The following is a 17,514-nucleotide window of genomic DNA, read 5'->3' on the forward strand; positions in this document are numbered from 1 at the left end:
TTTTTTTTTTTTTTTTTTTGAGGTGGGGTTTCACTCTTGTTGCCCAGGCTGGAGTACAATGGCGTAATCTCCGTTTACTGCAGCCTCCACCTCCCAGGTTCAAGTGATTCCCTTGTCTCAGCCTCCTGAGTAGCTGGGATTACAGGCACTCACCACACCCAGCTAATTTTTATATTTTTAGTAGAGACGGGGTTTTACCATGATGGTCAGGCTGGTCTCAAACTCCTGACCTCAGGTGATCCACCCACGTCAGCCTTCCAAAGTGTTGGGATCACAGGCGTGAGCCTCTGTGCCCGACTCTTTTGTTGTCTTTGACTAGGCTATTTCTCAACTCTCTCGAGATATAAATTAAATTGTAGAAACTTCATAGCAATGCAAATAATTCCTGTTCACAGATATGCAAATTGTGTCTGGTGAATTACAACTGACTATTGCCTCGTGGATACTGACGAGTTTTGCACTCATTTCTAAAATCGACATTCTTTATCTGACTAGTATTTGTGATACTTTGAGTTCTCCTTTGAATTGGCTGTAGTATTTTACTGGTTTCCTCATGAATTAAATCTTCATTTTCCTTTTCCTTTTTTTTTTTTTTGAGACAGGGTCTCACTTTGTCACCCAGACTGCAGTGCAGTGGCACAGTCATAGCTCACTGTAACCTGGAACTCCTGGGCTCAAGTGATCCTGTCACCTCAGCCTCCTCAGAAGCTAAGACTACTACAGGTGTGTACCACCACACCCAGCTAATTTTTAAATTTATTTTTATTTTTTGTAGAGACAGGGTCTTGCTATGTTGCCCAGACTGGTCTTGAACTGCTGGCCTCAAGTGATCCTTCCACTTCAGGCTCCCAAAGTGCTGGGATTCAGGCGTGGCCACCATGCCTGGCAAAATTAAATCCTTGACACATGTTAATTTTGTATCATAGGAGAGTCAAGATGATTACATCAACTTTTTAAATTTTATCAATAAATATAGACAAAACCACATACTCATTTTCTTCTCTTTCCTTTTTTTTTTTTTTTTGAGACGGAGTTTCACTCATGTTACCCAGGCTGGAGTGCAATGGCGCGATCTCGGCTCACCGCAGCCTCCGCCTCCTGGGTTCAGGCAATTCTCCTGCCTCAGCCTCCTGAGTAGCTGGGATTACAGGCACGCACCACCATGCCCAGCTAATTTTTTGTATTTTTAGTAGAGATGGGGTTTCACCATGTTGACCAGGATGGTCTCGATCTCTTGAACTCGTGATCCACCCGCCTCGGCCTCCCAAAGTGCTGGGATTACAGGCTTGAGCCACCGCGCCCGGCCTTCTCTTTCCTTTTTAAGACAAAGTCTTGCTCTGTTTCCTAGGTTGGAATGTAGTGGTGTGATTATAGCCCATTTCGGCTTCCAAGTTCCAGGCTCAAGTGATCCTCCTACCTCAGTCTCCCAAGTAGCTGGGACTACAAACATGCACCACCATGCCCAGATAATTTCTGATGTTTCATAGAGACAGGGTCTTGCTATGTTGCCTAGGCTGGTCTCAAACTCCTGGGCTCAAGCAATCCTCCCGTCTCAACCTCCTACAGTGCTTGGACTACAGTCATAAGCCACTAGGCCCAGCCCTCATTTTCAAAACATTATTGGACTGGGCCCTATAAACCATTACTGGTGGCACATGCCTATAGTCCTAGCTACTGGAGAAGCTGAGATGGGAGGATTGCTTGAACCCAAGAGTTTGAGGCTGCAGTAAGCTGACTGTGCCACTGCACTCCAGTGTGGGTGACAGAGCAAGGCCCTGTATCTTAAATAACATAAAATAATTAAAAAATTACTGATGCAGAGAAGAAAATTTAGAAAGATACATAAAAAACTGTTGGTGATTATCTGTGGAGAAAGGAAGTGAGTAAATTTCCAATTACTTTTCATTTTCTTTTTGTACCATTTTAATTTTTTTATGTTAATAGAATCTCAGTGGAAGACGTCCAGGTAAAGGTTTATTGGCCATGTGGTTAAAAAAAAAACACACACACACAAAACTTTTCTATATTAAAAAAGCATTCTGGCTGCGTGCGGTGCCTCCTGCCTATAATCCCAGCACTTTGGGAGGCCAAGGCAGGTGAATCATGAGGTCAAGAGATCGAGACCTTCCTGGGCCAACACGTTGAAACCTCATCTCTACTAAAAGTACAAATATTTTCTGGGTGTGGTGGCACATGCCTGTAGTCCCAGCTACTTGGGAGACTGTATGAATAGTCGTTAGTTGTTTGGACTTTTCTTTCTTTCTTTTTTTTTTTTTTTTGAGATGGAGTCTCGCTTTGTCACCCAGGCTGGAGTCCAGTGGCACAGTCTTGGCTGACTGAAACCTCCGATTCTCGGGTTCAAGCAATTCTCCTGCCTGAGCCTCCTGAGTAGCTGGGACTATATGCAAAGAATACCACAACACCCGGCTGATTTTTGTATTTTTAGTAGAGACGATGTTTCACCATGTTGGCCAGGCTAGTCTTGAACTCCCGACCTCAGGTGATCCACCCACTCTACCTCCCAAAGTGCCAGGATTACAGGCATAAGCTATTGCACTCGGTCCATAAATTTATTTTTGAGACAGAGTTTCACTCTTGTTGCCCAGGCTGGAGTGCAAGGGCGCCATCTTGGCTCACTGCAACCTCTGCCTCCCGGGTGCAAGCGATTCTCCTGCCTCAGCCTCCAGAGTAGCTGGGATTACAGACATGTGCCACCATACCCGGCTAATTTTGTATTTTTAGTAGAGACGGGGTTTCTCCATGTTGGTCAGGCTGGTCTCGAACTTCCAACCTCAGGTGATCCACCAACCTCAGCTTCCCAAAGTGCTGGGATACAGGCGTGAGTCACTGCACCTGGCACAACTTTTGTAAATTTATAAGGAAAAAGCAAACCAAATAGGCAAAGCTACATCTTGGCATATTGCCCCAAACCAGCCATGGGCAACCAGAGGTGGTTATAACATACTGCCTACTCTCAGGGAAGAGGCTAAGTTCACGCTCCACCCACAGGCCTAGGGTTCCAGACACCCACAACACCCTTCTTGCATCAGAAGCTGCTCGGGTGAGAGGACTTCCTCACTGTTCAACACCTGTCCCCTGGCAGCCCAACTCAGGGAACACTTGGTAGAAGATTCTGCCAGACTGGGAACATCCGCTCTACAAGCCATTCCTCCCCTGGCAACTGGAGAGGCATTCAGCCCTTGATGGCTTGCAGCTGAAAGGAGAGAGTCACTGCCAAACCATTTCTTGCATCATAATGCACTTCTGAGGCGGGTACACAAATTTTTGTCAATTGAATCGTGTCTTCCTCCTGACTTACATGATGGTCCAGATATGCTCTGGCTTCCATGCTCATGGGTGGGTCCTTGACTGGTAACAGCTCCCAACACTTAGTATTCTTCTGTCTCCATTAACCAACCTATAAATCAGTATTTAAGTACATAAGGATAGAATCTTTCTTCTAGTTCCTCCATCAGGCAAGCTTGGATGTTTGCCTCTGCTGTTTCCTTAGTGGGGAGGGAGGCTGCATCCACAGGCAGCGGGGTCATCTCTCAGTCCCAGGAGCCTCCCTGACCTTTGGCCTGAGTGGTGCAGTCCTCACATTTGGCACATCTGCACACAGGGGCTTCATTAATGAACTCCTGGCCAAGAATGACGGACAAAGAGGGGAGACATGAGCCTGGTGCATTCCCTTGCTCACTGCGTGCACTCAGCTGTTCTGGCTGGGACTGGCCCTTCCCATGCTTACCCTACACAGTCTCAGGCACCTTCTGAGTGTGGGACTCATGCTCCAGAGGGGTAAACACCTTCCCAAGCAGCAAGCTGCTGCTTGCCAACTGCTGTGGGGAGGGGGAGCCTTACCCTTAGTGCCACCCCTCGAGGATGCTTGAGCCCAGACCCCATCATGCGTCTGATCACATCACTTTTCCCAAGTCGAGGATCAAGTCAAAGCCACATGGCCTGGTCTTCGAGTCCCTTGCTTCTCAATCTGATCCTAGCTACGTCTCTGGCGCCCTCTCCCTACACCATGTACCCCATGGTCTAACCACTTATTCACCCCACACACTACGGATTCTGACTTGTGCATAAGCCTGATGGCTGTTTTCCAAGTCCCCATAGCTGCCAACAATGCCTCATTTCAATGGCAGCCTCTCTGTTATTCACTGATGTCATCAGAATTGCATTATTGTAGATGCAGACACAGGCAACACAAGTGCCCATTCTAATGTAGGGCCTCACCCTGCTGCTCACACCACTCCTGGGACGGCACCTGGGTGCACTTCACACAGATCACTTTCCAGAATGGCTCTCTCCACTGGAGCAGCTGCATATCCCTCCTACCTCCCCAAAGCTCACTGCTGTGGAGAGAGGACACATCATAGCATCTCGCTGCCAAAGTGACAACTACAATTATGTTTTGGCCGACAGCTGGAGAAGGAGAATGTACAGATAGCCAAGGCCTCATGAGTCTCTATGAATCAGCACTTTTTCTGCAAGTGCAGCCTGTAGGCGAGGCGGCCCATCCGGCCAGTCATCCAGGCCCTCCCTAGGTGGCTGCCTGCTGGCCACAGACCTCAAGTTAGCACCTGGGACCCTCAGGTGAAGCTCTCCACTGGATGGTGACAGTTAATGCCCCCAAGTCCACCCCAGGACATAGACGAGCAGAAGCATCGGGGTGGTCAGCCCACGGCAAGGCCCAGCCCCAGCACCAGGGGAAAGGCTTAGTTTCTAGGTGAGGTCAGGGGCCGGTCAAGCAGGGGGCTGAGATGCCCTGGGGTGAAGTCCACTATGCTGGGCAGCCTCATATGGGGTGTGTTTGTGATGGGCAGAGGGTCTCCACTGAGGCCTCAGGGCACCACCTCCAGGAGGCACCTCAGTGCCATGGACTATGTGCAAAGGAGTGCTATCAGTACAGGGACAAAAACCCAGTGGTAAAAACAACTTCAACAGCAAAAGCAGCAGCAGCAGTGTCCAGTATCAAGTCTGTCCAGTGCTGGACACTGGGCTAGCCACTATCCACATGTCACCCTTCACAACAACCCTGTGAGGTAGGTTCTGTAATTATCCCCACTTCACCAATGAGAAAACCTGAATCTCAGAGGGCAATTTGATGGAAGCCACATGGCTGAGAGTGTAGAGAAAGAATCCGAACCCAGACAATCTGGCTTCAGAGCTCAGCTGGCCTCCTTATCTTGGCTTGGCCCTTTATATCCAGTTTGGCTGCAAGGAACTAAGAGACCTCCAGTGCATTCCTCACATAGGGTGAGTTGAGTTGGGGTCTCCAAGTAGACGTTGGCCTGCGAGCCAAGATGTTACTGAGAAAAATAAACAATAGCTATTTCAGGTGACAGGTGCTGGGCTGTGGAATTGGAAGTTGGGGGAATGTCAAGCTGCAAGAGTTTCCTCACCGCACATTTTTGTATGTTCAGCAGAACAAGCGTCATCAGAAAGCTGCTCTGTTGCCAGCGTCGCCCCTGGAGACAGAGGGCAGGAGCAGGAAGTGTCCTTTCTCTGTGACCGCAGGTCCTCCCAGGGCTTGCCTCTTACTCAGCCCTGCCCTGGGTTCCAGCCAAGCGCTCTGGGGGGTGGGCGGAGGTTCTCAGAGCGCTCCCAGGGGTACTGCTGCCCTTTGCAGACTCCTTGTTGGGGCAGAACCTGCCTGTCCTCACATACTGCCCGAACACATGCAGACTAGGACGCAGCAGGCTAGCAGCTCTGCTCAACACGCTTCCAAATGGGTGTGAAAGGCCAGTGGGGCCGGGGACGCAGGAGTGTTCATATTTTCAAGTGGCTGCTGCCCATGAATCACCAATTTCATTTTGTGCTCTCAGCTCTGCGAAGGCATCATTTCCAACCAGCCTCACATGGAGCTGGCCGCCAGAGCCTCTTAGTGGGGCTATAAATAGCAGATCATCAACTCACCTCCTCTGAGCTCATCACAGGCTCCTCGGTTTACTGTGCGTCTTCCAGCTGCCTGCACGTCACTGTCACTCAGATTTCCCAGGTGAAACCTGCCTGAGAGACTCAGGGCATGCTCTAGGTGGCTGCAGGGTTTTGGTTCCCAGGGCTGTTCAGGGTGACAGTGAGGGCAACAGCAGACTTCTGAAGGGCTTGACATTTAAGACGTCATAATTATAAACTCAGGACTCTGTGCTTCTCTCCAATTAAATGCAGCAGGAAGGGTCTGTCATTTCTCTATGAGTCCTAGAAACCAAAGGCAAAAGACTCACCAAACACACACCCAGAGAAAGCCATACAGAATGGGTGGGAGCAGATGAAAGACTTCGTGCCGGCGAGGCATGGTGGCTCTTGCCTGTAATCCCAGCACTTTGAGAGGTGGAGGCAGGCAGATCACTTGAGGTCCGGAGTTCGAGACCAGCCTGGCCAACATGGTGAAATCCCATCTCTACTAAAAATACAAAAAAACAAGCTGGGCATGAATTCCAGCTACTCAGGAGGCTGAAGTATGAGAATCGCTTGAACCTGAGAGGCGGAGGCTGCAGTGAGCCAAAATCACACCATTGCACTCCAGTCTGGGCAACAGAGCAAAACTCTGTATCAAAAAATAAAAGAACAAGGACAAGAAGAAGAAAAAGAAAGGCTTCATGTCTTCCTGTGGACTTACCTCCTTACACTCTGAATGAAATACTTTATGGCTCTCTGGCTTCAGGAGTGAGATTGCATTTTTTAGTATTACCCTTAGAGCTTCCATACAGAGTCTCCCTGTGTGTCAGGCACTGTGCCCAGCCTCTGCATGCAGCATCTCATCAAGTCATCACAAAGCCATATTGAGTTAACTGCCGGCAACATTTTCTTTCTATAGGTGAGGAGGCTGTTGCTCACAGAGGACAGGTGACTCAGCCAGAGCCACAGAGACAGGATTTTTTTTTTTTTTTTGAGATGGAGTCTCGCTCTGTCACCAGACTGGAGTGCAGTGGTGCGATGTCAGCTCACTGCAACCTCTGACTCCTTAGTTCAAGCGATTCTCCTGCCTCAGCCTCCCGAGTAGCTGGGATTACAGGCAAGTGCTGCCATGCACAGCTAATTTTTGTATTTTTAGTAGAGACGGGGTTTCACCATGTTGACCAGGATGGTCTCGATCTCTTGACCTCGTGATCCACCCGCCTTGGCCTCCCAAAGTGCTGGGATTACAGGCGTGAGCCACCTCGTGCGGCCCAGAGACAGGATTTCAATCCAGGGCTGCTGGATTACAGAGCCCAGTCTCTGAACCATCACCCTTTCTGACTCCTGCAGAAGAGGGCTGTGTTTGTGTCCATGCATGTGTCTACGTATGTTTGACTGAGGAATGTGAATGGCAGTCTCCTTTCCCAGTTCCACATACTCCAACACTGTAAGTAGGAGCCAGATGCTCACAGATTCACCATCCCCCAAGCCCAGGCCCCTTTGTCACCCAGAAGGTCCCATGTCATCATATCCCAAATCTGATTTTCTTCTAAGGTTGCCTTGCAGGCCAGGCACCAGTCTTCAGGCAGCTTTCCTGGCCCAGTTTCATGGTCTTCTTCATGTCTTCTTCCCCTGACGCCCCCAAGAAGGCAGAGGCCAGATGGGAGTCCCTCAGGGGAGCCTCCCACAGCCTATTTCCCTTATCCTTCCCTGGACTCTCAGCCCCATATTTGGGGTCTGGTCCCCTTTAGCAGCCTGTCACAATGGCCTCTGCACCTGTGGAATGTTTCGAGAATGCAGATTCCTAGTTCCCCTCCCTCAAACCACCTGAAACAAAATCTTGAAGGTCAGAGGCTGGGGGTGGATTTTTACAAAGCTCCCCCAGTGATTTGATCTAGAGACCCCTGGACTCTAGCCTCTCCCTCTCTGAACCTTCTGACCTACAGCTATCAACTTAATTTTTCTTTTCTTTTTCTTTCTTTCTTTTTTTTTTTTTTTTGAGACAGAGTTTCACTCTGTTGCCCAGGCTGGATTGCAGTGGTGCAATCTTGGTTCACTGCAACCTCCACCTCCCATGTTCAAGCAATTCTCCTGCCTCAGCCTCCCAAGTAGCTGGAACTACAGGTGCCTGCCACCATACCCAGCTAATTTTTGTATTTTTATTTATTTAGAGACAGGGTCTTGCTCTGTCGCCCAGGCTGGAGTGCAATGGTGCAATCTTGGCTCACTGCAACCTCTGCCTCCAGAGTTCAAGCAATTCTTCTGTTGCAGTCACCCAAGTAGCTGGAACTATAGGCGGCTGACGCCACACCTGACTAATTTTTGTATTTTTAGTAGAGATGGGGTTTTGCCATGTTGGCCAGGCTGGTCTCGACTCCTGACCTTAGGTGATCTGCCAGCCTCGACCTCCCAAAGTGCTGGGATTACAGGCATGAGTGCCTGGCCAACTTAATTTTCTGAAAGCAGAGTTTATCTCATGTTACTCTCCTGCTCAAAATCCTTGGGTGGCTCCCCACTGCCTGCAGAAAAGTCCAAAGACCTTGGTATGGCATTCAAAGCCCTATCCATCTGGTCCACTCACTCTCCTGCTAATTTTTCCCTGACATGGGCTCCCATCCTGGCTTTCCTGCCATCTCTTGTCTGGGCTTTCTGTATCAGGGCACAGCGGAGCACACTGAAATGGCAGTGATCCTTCTCTAAGACTGTGAGCTCTTCAATAAGAGGAATGACTGCTAAAGTGTCCTCAGCTTTACATGAAGTGGGTTTGTGTGGCCTGCAGATGAAAGGAGATCCACCAGCAGATGCAACACAATAGCAGTAATGTGTAAACACAGGAGAGCAGAGAAGTGGGGCTCACAGCGAATTCAAAGGAGATGATATTTCAGCTCCCATTGCTTTCATTCACGCACAGGAGATGGACCAGACTTTCGAGCACTGGGGCAAAGGCCGTGCTGCCAAGCGCCTCTCCAGCTTTTCCATCCCCTATTCCAAGACAAAAGCAGACAGGCACACTTGCGTCTTGTTGCTGTTGTTCAAAAGGTCCAGAGTATTTCACCAATACCTTTAAACAAAGTGTGTGTTGAGACTTTGATCCACTTCCCATAAAGAAACATCTACCCCAAAGTAAAATAAAAAGCAACTGTGTTGACTGAAAGCAAGATTTCAGAACAGGGCCTGGAAAGTATCCCCTGAAAGTGCTTCAGAATGAAAACTGATGCAAAAGAACTTCTGGTTAAACGGGGCAGAGGAGTCTCTCGTGAATCTCTGTCTGCTCCCTCCCAAGCCCTACTAAAAACAACTACACAGGAGTAAAAAGAGTTAAGAAAAAAAGATTAAAAAAAAAGCCTGATGAGGTCTCTGAGAATAGGAGAGGAGACAGCAGCAGACGGAGGATGTCACCACATTTTTGGAAGGTGGGAAGCAGAGGAAGGAGTGGTGAGTCACACAGAGGCATGGAGGGAGCTGAGGCCTGATCCCGCAGAGGGGAGGAGAGAGGCAGGCGGAGCTGCTGGGAGACAGGACTGCGCTGTGAGTGGCAGGAGTGTGGGGCCTGCCTGAGAGCCAGGTGAGAGGCCCAGGTGGGCAGTGGGCTGTGTGCTCCTGCCCACTCTTGAAGGAGAGCTGAGGTTTACTCCCTGGGGAATTTGGATCAGCACAGCCGGCAGAAGTGCAGGTATGGCATGTAGAACTGGAAATATGGGGAACAAAAGGAAATCTAGATACTAAAATTTAAACTCTCAGCCCCTTTCCTCACCCTGCTTCTAGATAACCTCAGAGCGGGCACACTTCTCACCGCTTCACCCTTCCCAACCCTCCCCCTACTCCACAACCACCACCTGAAAATGAAAGAACCCTTTTCTGTAGAAACTGAGCAGGCTCAAAGCGAAGACCTATAGATACAGGCATTTGGGGCCTTCGATGGAAGAGCAGTTCAGGGGCAACCACCCTGCACAGGGAAGTGCCCCGTTCATCAGGCTCTGCCCAAGCAGGCTGGCCATCCATCTAGTCATCTCTTTGGCACATAATCTTTTAATATGATCAGAGAGAAGAAAACTTTTTAAATGTATAAAATCCTCAGGGAGAGAAAATAAGATCTATATCTCAAGATTCGTTATCACGAACTGGCAGAAAACCAGGGATAAAGAAAAGACCCTAAAAGGATCCAGAAAGAAAACAGGTCAATCCAAAGGATCAGGAATGAGAATGGCAGCAGGCTTCTCAGGAGCAGTGCTGGAAGCTGGAGCAGAATGGAACGAGGCCTTCAGAATTCTGAGTGAGAATTATTTACAGCCTAGAGATCTAAGCCCAAACCATTAGTCAGGAGGAGTGGTACAGTAAAAAAGTATTTTCAGAAAACAGAGATCACAAATAGTTTGCATGTCGGGCTCCCTCTCTCAGGAAGTCCTCCACCCAAACAAGAGAGTAATCTAAGAAGGAGGAAGCTGTAGGCCAGGTGCGTGGCTCATGCCTGTAATCCCAGCAATTTGGGAGGCTGAGGTGGGCAGATCACTTGAGGTCAGGAATTTGAGACCAGCCTGGCCAACATGGTGAAAACCCCATCTCGAGTAAAAATACAAAAAAATTAGCCAGGCGTGGTGGCGAACACCTGTAATCCAGCTACTAAGTCTGAGGCAGGAGAGTTGCTTGAACCCAGGAGGTGGAGGTTGTAGTGAGCTGAGATCGTGCCATTGTACTCCATCCTGGGTGACAGAGTAAGACTCTGTCTAGAGAAAAAAAAAAAAGAATGAGGAAGCTGTGCCTGAGAGGCCAGGGGACCCTAGAATGATGGTGAAGGAGACCCTGGCCAACAGCTAGGCAGTAGGCCTTCAAGCTAGAGGGTAGAAGACGTCAGGAGAAAGATGAGCTAGATGGATTACCCCACAGGTGTGAGTAGATGGAAAATGATATTGAGAGACTGTTGGAGAGTTTCGAGAATTACAGGTGCTCCTGGACTTGTGATGGGGTTACGTCCAAATAAACCCATTATAGGCCAGGCGCGGTGGCTCAGGACTGGAATTCCAGCACTTTGGGAGGCCGAGGTGATTGAATCAAGAGTTTGAGACCAGCCTGACCAACATGGAAAAACCCCATTTCTACTAAAAATACAAAATTAGCCAGGCATGGTGGCGCATGCCTATGATCCCAGCTACTTGCGAGGCTGAGGCTATGAGCCTAGGCTCTGCGATGAGCTGGATCGTGCCATTGCACTCCAGCCTGGGCAACAAAGCGAAACTCCAACTCAAAAAAAAAAAAACAAACCCATTATAAGTTGAATATATTGCCAGGCATGGTGGCTCACACCTGTAATCCCAGCACTTTGGGAGGCTGACGCCGGTGGATCACCTAAGGTCAGGAGTTCAAGACCACCCTGGCCAACATGGTGAAATTTCATCTCTACTAAAAATACAAAATTAGCTGGATGTGGTGGCACATGCCTGTAATCCCAGCTACTTAGGAGGCTGAGGCAGGAGAATCACTTGAACCTGGGAGGCAGAGTTTGCAGTGAGCTGAGATCACGCCATTGTACTCTAGCCTGGGCAATAAAAGTGAAACTCCATCTCAAAAAAAAAAAAGTTGAATATATCGTAAATCAAAAATGCATTTAATACACCTAATCTACTGAATATCACAGTTTAGCCTGGCCTCCCTTCAATGTGCTCAGAATGCTGACAGCCTACACTGGGGCCAAATTGTCTAACACCAAAGCCTATTTTATAATAAGGTGTTCATAAACTTAATTTATTATTTAATAAATTACCATGTAATTTATTAAATCCTGTACTGAAAGTGAAAAACAGAATAGTTATATGGGTACTTGTAGGGCTGTGGAGGCCCCACAGGATCTTGGGGTGTCCCTTATGCTGTGTTGAGGTGCAGGATCTGGGAAGTAAAGAGACAGGACACTCTGAAGAACTGGTGAAGAGCATCTGGACTCGGGGAGGGCCCCACCACCTGTGAGCAGAGATCAGCGGTGGCCCCCAAATGCCCAAGAGCATCTGTATTTATTAGGTACAAGCAGGGGGCAGGGTCGTGCATGAGGTCATCATCTATAGGCTTAGTAATAGGGCATATATAATCACATGAGTCACAAGCAAGGGGACCACCCCATTATGTCACCAGGGCAGAGAGGTGGGCCGTGCACAGCACGGGGCTGTGCCATGCGCAATAGTAGAGGGTCATGTACAGAAAAGGGGTTCACCCCCATTAGGTCACCGAGGCAAGGAGGTGGGCTGTGGGCAACACTTCTTATATGGGGGCTGGAGACTTCAAAGGATTTCTAATAGAAGGATACTGTAAGCTTAATGCAGTGGGAGCTGACAGACTTGTACTCTTCTCTTGAGATATTTATTGGAGGATGACTTAACCTAGCACAGAAGTAAGAAAAGGCTGACAGCGTGTACAGCCACTGTGACTGGTCACACCAGAGGGGTTCTTCTCCCTCGGTTACTTCCAGGATCTCGGGCCTGAGGCCTGCTTTCCACAGGAAGTGGATGCAAGGTACTACAACTCCTTTATCAGGAGGAGAGGCTCTTGCTTCAAGCCTGCCATACAGCGTATGACCTTTCAGGCAGGGATGCCACCGCCTGGGTCTTTGGTTCTCGTCCTGCTCTGGCTGTTTTCCCATGTACTGCTTCTGTTCTGTGACTACTGTAGGCATTCCTCCTACTACAAACTGCTATATAGTTATCTAGAAGGATTATATAAATCGGCACTAAATGTGTCAATACAGCTCTGACTACAATACCTACATGATTATATAGAAAGATCATATAGAACTAAGTAGATATAAGTATGATTATATAAACTAGATATATGTAAGCAGTAAGTTATACTTCAATCACTAATTCTATAACTAATATATGATTATATATGCAGGATTATATAAAGGAAACAGCTGAGCAATAACACTATAAACTAAGATATTCTTCAGGCACTGGTTGGCCTGGGATCTGGACAGTTCTCCTTCCTCGGTGCCCATCGGGGGGTGTTACCCACAGGGGCTAGAAGTACAGTTTCTACTGAATGAGTTATTGCTTTCATACCATCTTCAAGTCAAAAAGCAGTAAATCACACCATTGTAAATTCGGGACCATCTGCAGTAATAGGTTTCTCAAAAACTGAATAAATAAAAACAAGGCAATTCATACTTACAAAAACACAAATGCATAAACTGTAAAAGAAAATAAGTGCAACACCAAAAATTTACATAGGACAGGAGTGGTAGCTCACATTTGTAATCCCAGCACTTTGGGAAGCCAAAGCAGGACCACTTGAGCCCAGGAGTTTGAGACCAGCTTGGGCAACACAGTGAGACCTTGTCTAAAAAAACCAAAAAATTACATAGACATGATAATGTAAACATTGAATATTGATTTGACCAAAGACTGAATTAAACAGAATTTAATAAACAGTGCTGGGAAGATGGGGGAAGGGAAAGGAGGATGCCGGTGGTCATGGGTTAAAAAAAAAAAATTCTCATCTCCTGTAATCACAAAAAAGTGAGTAATGCCGGTGGGGTGTGGTGGCTCACACCTGTAATCCCAGCACTTTGGGAGGCCCAGGTGGGCAGATCACCTGAGGTCAGGCGTTGGAGGACAGCCTGGCCAACATGGCGAAACCCTGTCTCTACTAAAAATAAAAAATTAGCCGGTCTTGATGGTAGGTGCCTGTAATCCCTGCTACTTGGGAGGCTAAGACAGGAGAGTCGCTTGAACCCAGGAGACGGAGGTTGCAGTGAACTGAGATTGTGTCACTGCACTCGCACTCCAGCCTGGGTGACAGAGTGAGACTTGTCTCAAAAAAAAAAAAAAAAAAAAAAAGGTAATGTCCAAAACGGACAAATCAACTAAATAGCAATATAAGCATTTTTAGGAATATTGGAGGTGGTTTAAACTGGAAGAAACAACGGAAAGAGATGAGCTGTCTACCTTGGTGGATCAGAGCGGGATGGGATTGAATGGGATTGGGTAGAACATTGCACTGCTGTTTTTCATCACATGACTTGTAGTACTTTTGACATTTTTTTTTTTAAGTTGGGGTCTCGCTCTGTCACCCAGGCTGAAGTGCAGGGGTAGGATCATAGCTCGCCTATGATCATACACACAACACCAGAGCTCATACAATCCTCCCACCTCAGCCTCTGAAGCAGCTATGACTACAAGTGCACGTTGCCATTCCCAGCTAATTTTTTTTTAGAGACAAGATCTTGCTATGTTGCTCAGGCTGGTCTAGAATTCTTGGCTTCAAGTGATCCTCCCTCCTTGGCCTCCCAAAGTGCTGGTATAACACATATGAGCCACTGCACCCAGCCTCTTTTGACTTTTTAATTATTGTGTGCAGTTACATTATTTTCACAAAAACAAAAGGTAATTTTTTTTTTCTTGAGATGGAGTCTCACTCTGTTGCCCAGGCTAGAGTGCAGTGGCACAATCTCAGCTCACTGCACCTTTGCCTCCCTAGTTTAAGCAATTCTCCTCCTCCTCCCAAGTAGCTGGGATTACAGGTGCCCACCACCATGCCCGGCTAATTTTTTGTATTTTTAGCAGAGACAGGGTTTCACCATGTTGGTCAGGCTGGTCTCGAACTCCTGACCTCATGATCCACCCACCTCGGCCTCCCAAAGTGCTAGGATTACAGGCCTGACCCACCGCGCCTGGCAACAAAAGGTAATTTTTTTTTTCTTAATTGAGTCAGAGTCTTATTCTGTTACCAGGCTGGAGTGCAGTGGTGCGATCTCAGTTCACTGCAACCTCCACCTCCTGGGTTCAAGTGATTCTTCTGCCTCAGCCTCCCAAATAGCTGGGATTACAGGTGTGCGCCACCACACCCAGCTAATTTTTGTATTTTTAGTAGAGATGGGCTTTCACCATTTTGGCCAGGATAATCTCAATCTCCTGACCTTGCGAGTGCTGGGATTATAGGCGTGAGCCACCACGCCCGGCCCAAAAGGTAATTTTTAAAAGAAAAAATTTAAACTGAGAAAAACAAAATAGCAAAAAGTGTTAGTCATTCATTACTTACTTCTCTGATTTATTTTCATTCTGCTGACTTTTCTCTTTATCTTCTTTTTTTTTTTTGAGATGGAGTCTCGCTTTGTAGCCCCGGCTGGAGTACAGTGGCTTGATCTCGTCTGACTGCAACCTCTTCCTCCCAGGTTCAAGTGATCCTCCTGCCTCAGCCTCCTAAGTAGCTGGATTACAGGCACATGCCACCATGCCTGGCTAATTTCTTTTGTAATTTTAGTAGAGACGAGGTTTCACCATGTTGGCCAGACAGATCTCGAACTCCTGACCTCAAGAGATCTGCCCACTTCAGCCTTCCAAAGTGAGGAAGCAGACTCCCTTCTCCGAGCCTGTGCTTGGAGAAAAGGAGGAAGTAAAAGTTAAAGGTCAGCCAGATGAGGTCAGTGGAAGGACTGGTTGGCGCCGCTGACCGGCTCTAGAGGTTAAAGATTAAACCCCCTACTCCTAACCACAGTCCTATCTATAGATCGCAGACAAGGGATGGAGGAATTTTCCCCGGAAGGCATTGTTCTTGCTCAACTGCTCAGACCCCTACCTAGTCACGTCCCCTACACTTGCCTAATTGATCACGACCCTCTCACACGTGCACCCCTTAGACTGTAAGCCTTTGAAAGGGCCAGGACTTTCTTTGTCGAGGAGCTTGGTTGTTAGGCTGGAGCCAGCTGCAGCTCCCAGCCGAATAAAACTGCCACTTCCATCCCCAGTTCGGTGCTAAGAGGTTTTCTTTGAGGCCGCTCCTGCTACAAAAGTACTGGGATTACAGGCGTGAGCCACTGGGCCCAGTGCTTAACTCTTTATTTATGTATTTATTTATTAATAGAGACAGGGTTTCACCACGTTGGCCAGGCTGGTGTCGAACTCCTACCTCAGGTGATCTGCCCTCCTCAGCCTCCCAAAGTCCTGGATTACAGGCGTGGGCCACGGAGCCCGGCCTTTTTGTTTGTTTGCAGGAAGTGATTTATTTAAAGAGAGAGAGAAACAGAAAGAGAAAGAAACAGCTAACTCTCACACTGAGTGAGAGAATCCAGAAAGATGGAATCCAGGAGAGGAAAGCAGCTTCCATACTGAGTGGAAGGGAATAGAGAGAGATGGAGTTTAGGAGGGGAAGACAGGTTTCCACGAGAGTGTGGAAGAGAGTGGAAAGGGACTCCAGAGGGGAAATCCAGGAGAGAGAAAGATGGTTTCCACAAAGGGAGTGTTTGTGGAAGGCGACCCAAACATAGAGTCCCCCCAGTGCCTAACTCTTGATTGGAAAATATGATAGAGTTGCCAGTTAAAATATATTTAGGATATGCTTACCCTAAGAAAATTATTGTTTTTTGGAAATTCAAATTTAACTCATCCTCTTGTATTTCTATATTTTATTTGTTTGCTAAATCTGGAACCCTAAAAAGTGGACTCTTGTTTTCTCTAACCCCACAAGCTAGGACTGTGGCCAAAGGGAGACACCAAAACCAGAAGTTCTTCTGCAATTAATATGCACAACTAACTGACTAAACTTTCTGGTAGAGGCTGAGCACTGAGCGGTGATTTGGTGTCTAGTACAGATGTGCATGGTGTGATGCCAATCAGCCTCTGGCCAATCTCTGGGAGCCTAGAAGCATATGTAGTGCAGGTCTTGCCCCGTGACCTGCAGCAGCACAGCCGCCTCCCCGCCCCTTTCCCCTCCGTCTGGTCCTCCTCTCTCCATCTGTCCTGAGGGCTTAGGAGGTGAGCCCAAGGCTTCTGCAGGCTATCACCATGCCCGGGATGCATTCTTCCTCCTGAAGGGGGGCAGGGCAGGATGAGAAGTGACCTCCGTTTAGCTAAATTCAGGAGTGAGATGACATCCATGTCACTGTCTTTTGCTTTTTATGGAAAAAGCTATCTCTTTAGGCAAATTTCTTACACAGTTGCTTAATCTGGTCTACAACGTGCTTTATTTAAGAGTTTCACTCTCAGAGGAGGATTTTGTTCTTCGATTGTGGAGTGATATCTACCACTGATGGCTAAAGGTAGGAATGGAATAATTTTCTCCCTTTTATGCTTACGAAGCTATCCTTTGGTGTTAAGAGAATTAACTGTTAAGGAAACTGCAGGGGACAATGGCTCATGCCTGTAATCCCAGCACTTTGGGAAGCCGAGGTGAGCAGATCATGAGGTCAGGTGATGGAGACCATCCTGGCTAACACGGTGAAACCCTGTCTCTACTAAAAATACAAAAATAAGCTGGGCGTGGTGGCACGCACCTGTAATCCCAGTTACTCGGGAGGCTGAGGCAGGAGAATCACTTGAACCTGGGAGGTGGAGGTCCAAATGAGCCTAGATTGTGTCACTGCACTCCAGCCTGGGCAACAGAGCGAGACTCTGTCTCAAAAAAAAAACAAACAAAAAAAACCCTAAGGAAACAGATGAGTCCTCCTGAAAGCTAAAATCATCTCCAGAATATATAAATATGTAATTTGGAAATACATAAACATAAGTTTATATGGTAAAAGAGAAACAGCTAAAATCTGGATATTTACAAATACAGAAGAATATAAATATAAAGCATTTTTATTGTTTTGACATTAATTATTTCTTTTTTTGAGCAGATGTTAAAGCACGG

The 17,514-nt window shown here is 47.5% G+C and overlaps 1 long non-coding RNA gene across 1 annotated transcript; it reads right to left on the reverse strand.

The window, feature by feature from the left end:
- Positions 1-2,860: 2,860 nt before the first annotated feature.
- On the reverse strand, positions 2,861-6,334 carry LOC116532042. The gene is made up of 2 exons (XR_004260694.1): positions 5,923-6,334; positions 2,861-3,641 (listed from the first exon to the last, which is right to left on the reverse strand). It is a non-coding gene; the product is annotated as an uncharacterized LOC116532042 (long non-coding RNA).
- Between the last annotated feature and the right edge of the window lie 11,180 nt (positions 6,335-17,514).

This window comes from Sapajus apella, unplaced genomic scaffold, assembly GCF_009761245.1.
Source record: "Sapajus apella isolate SASKATOON/1434 unplaced genomic scaffold, GSC_monkey_1.0 scaffold1, whole genome shotgun sequence".
Lineage (NCBI taxonomy): Eukaryota > Metazoa > Chordata > Mammalia > Primates > Cebidae > Sapajus > Sapajus apella.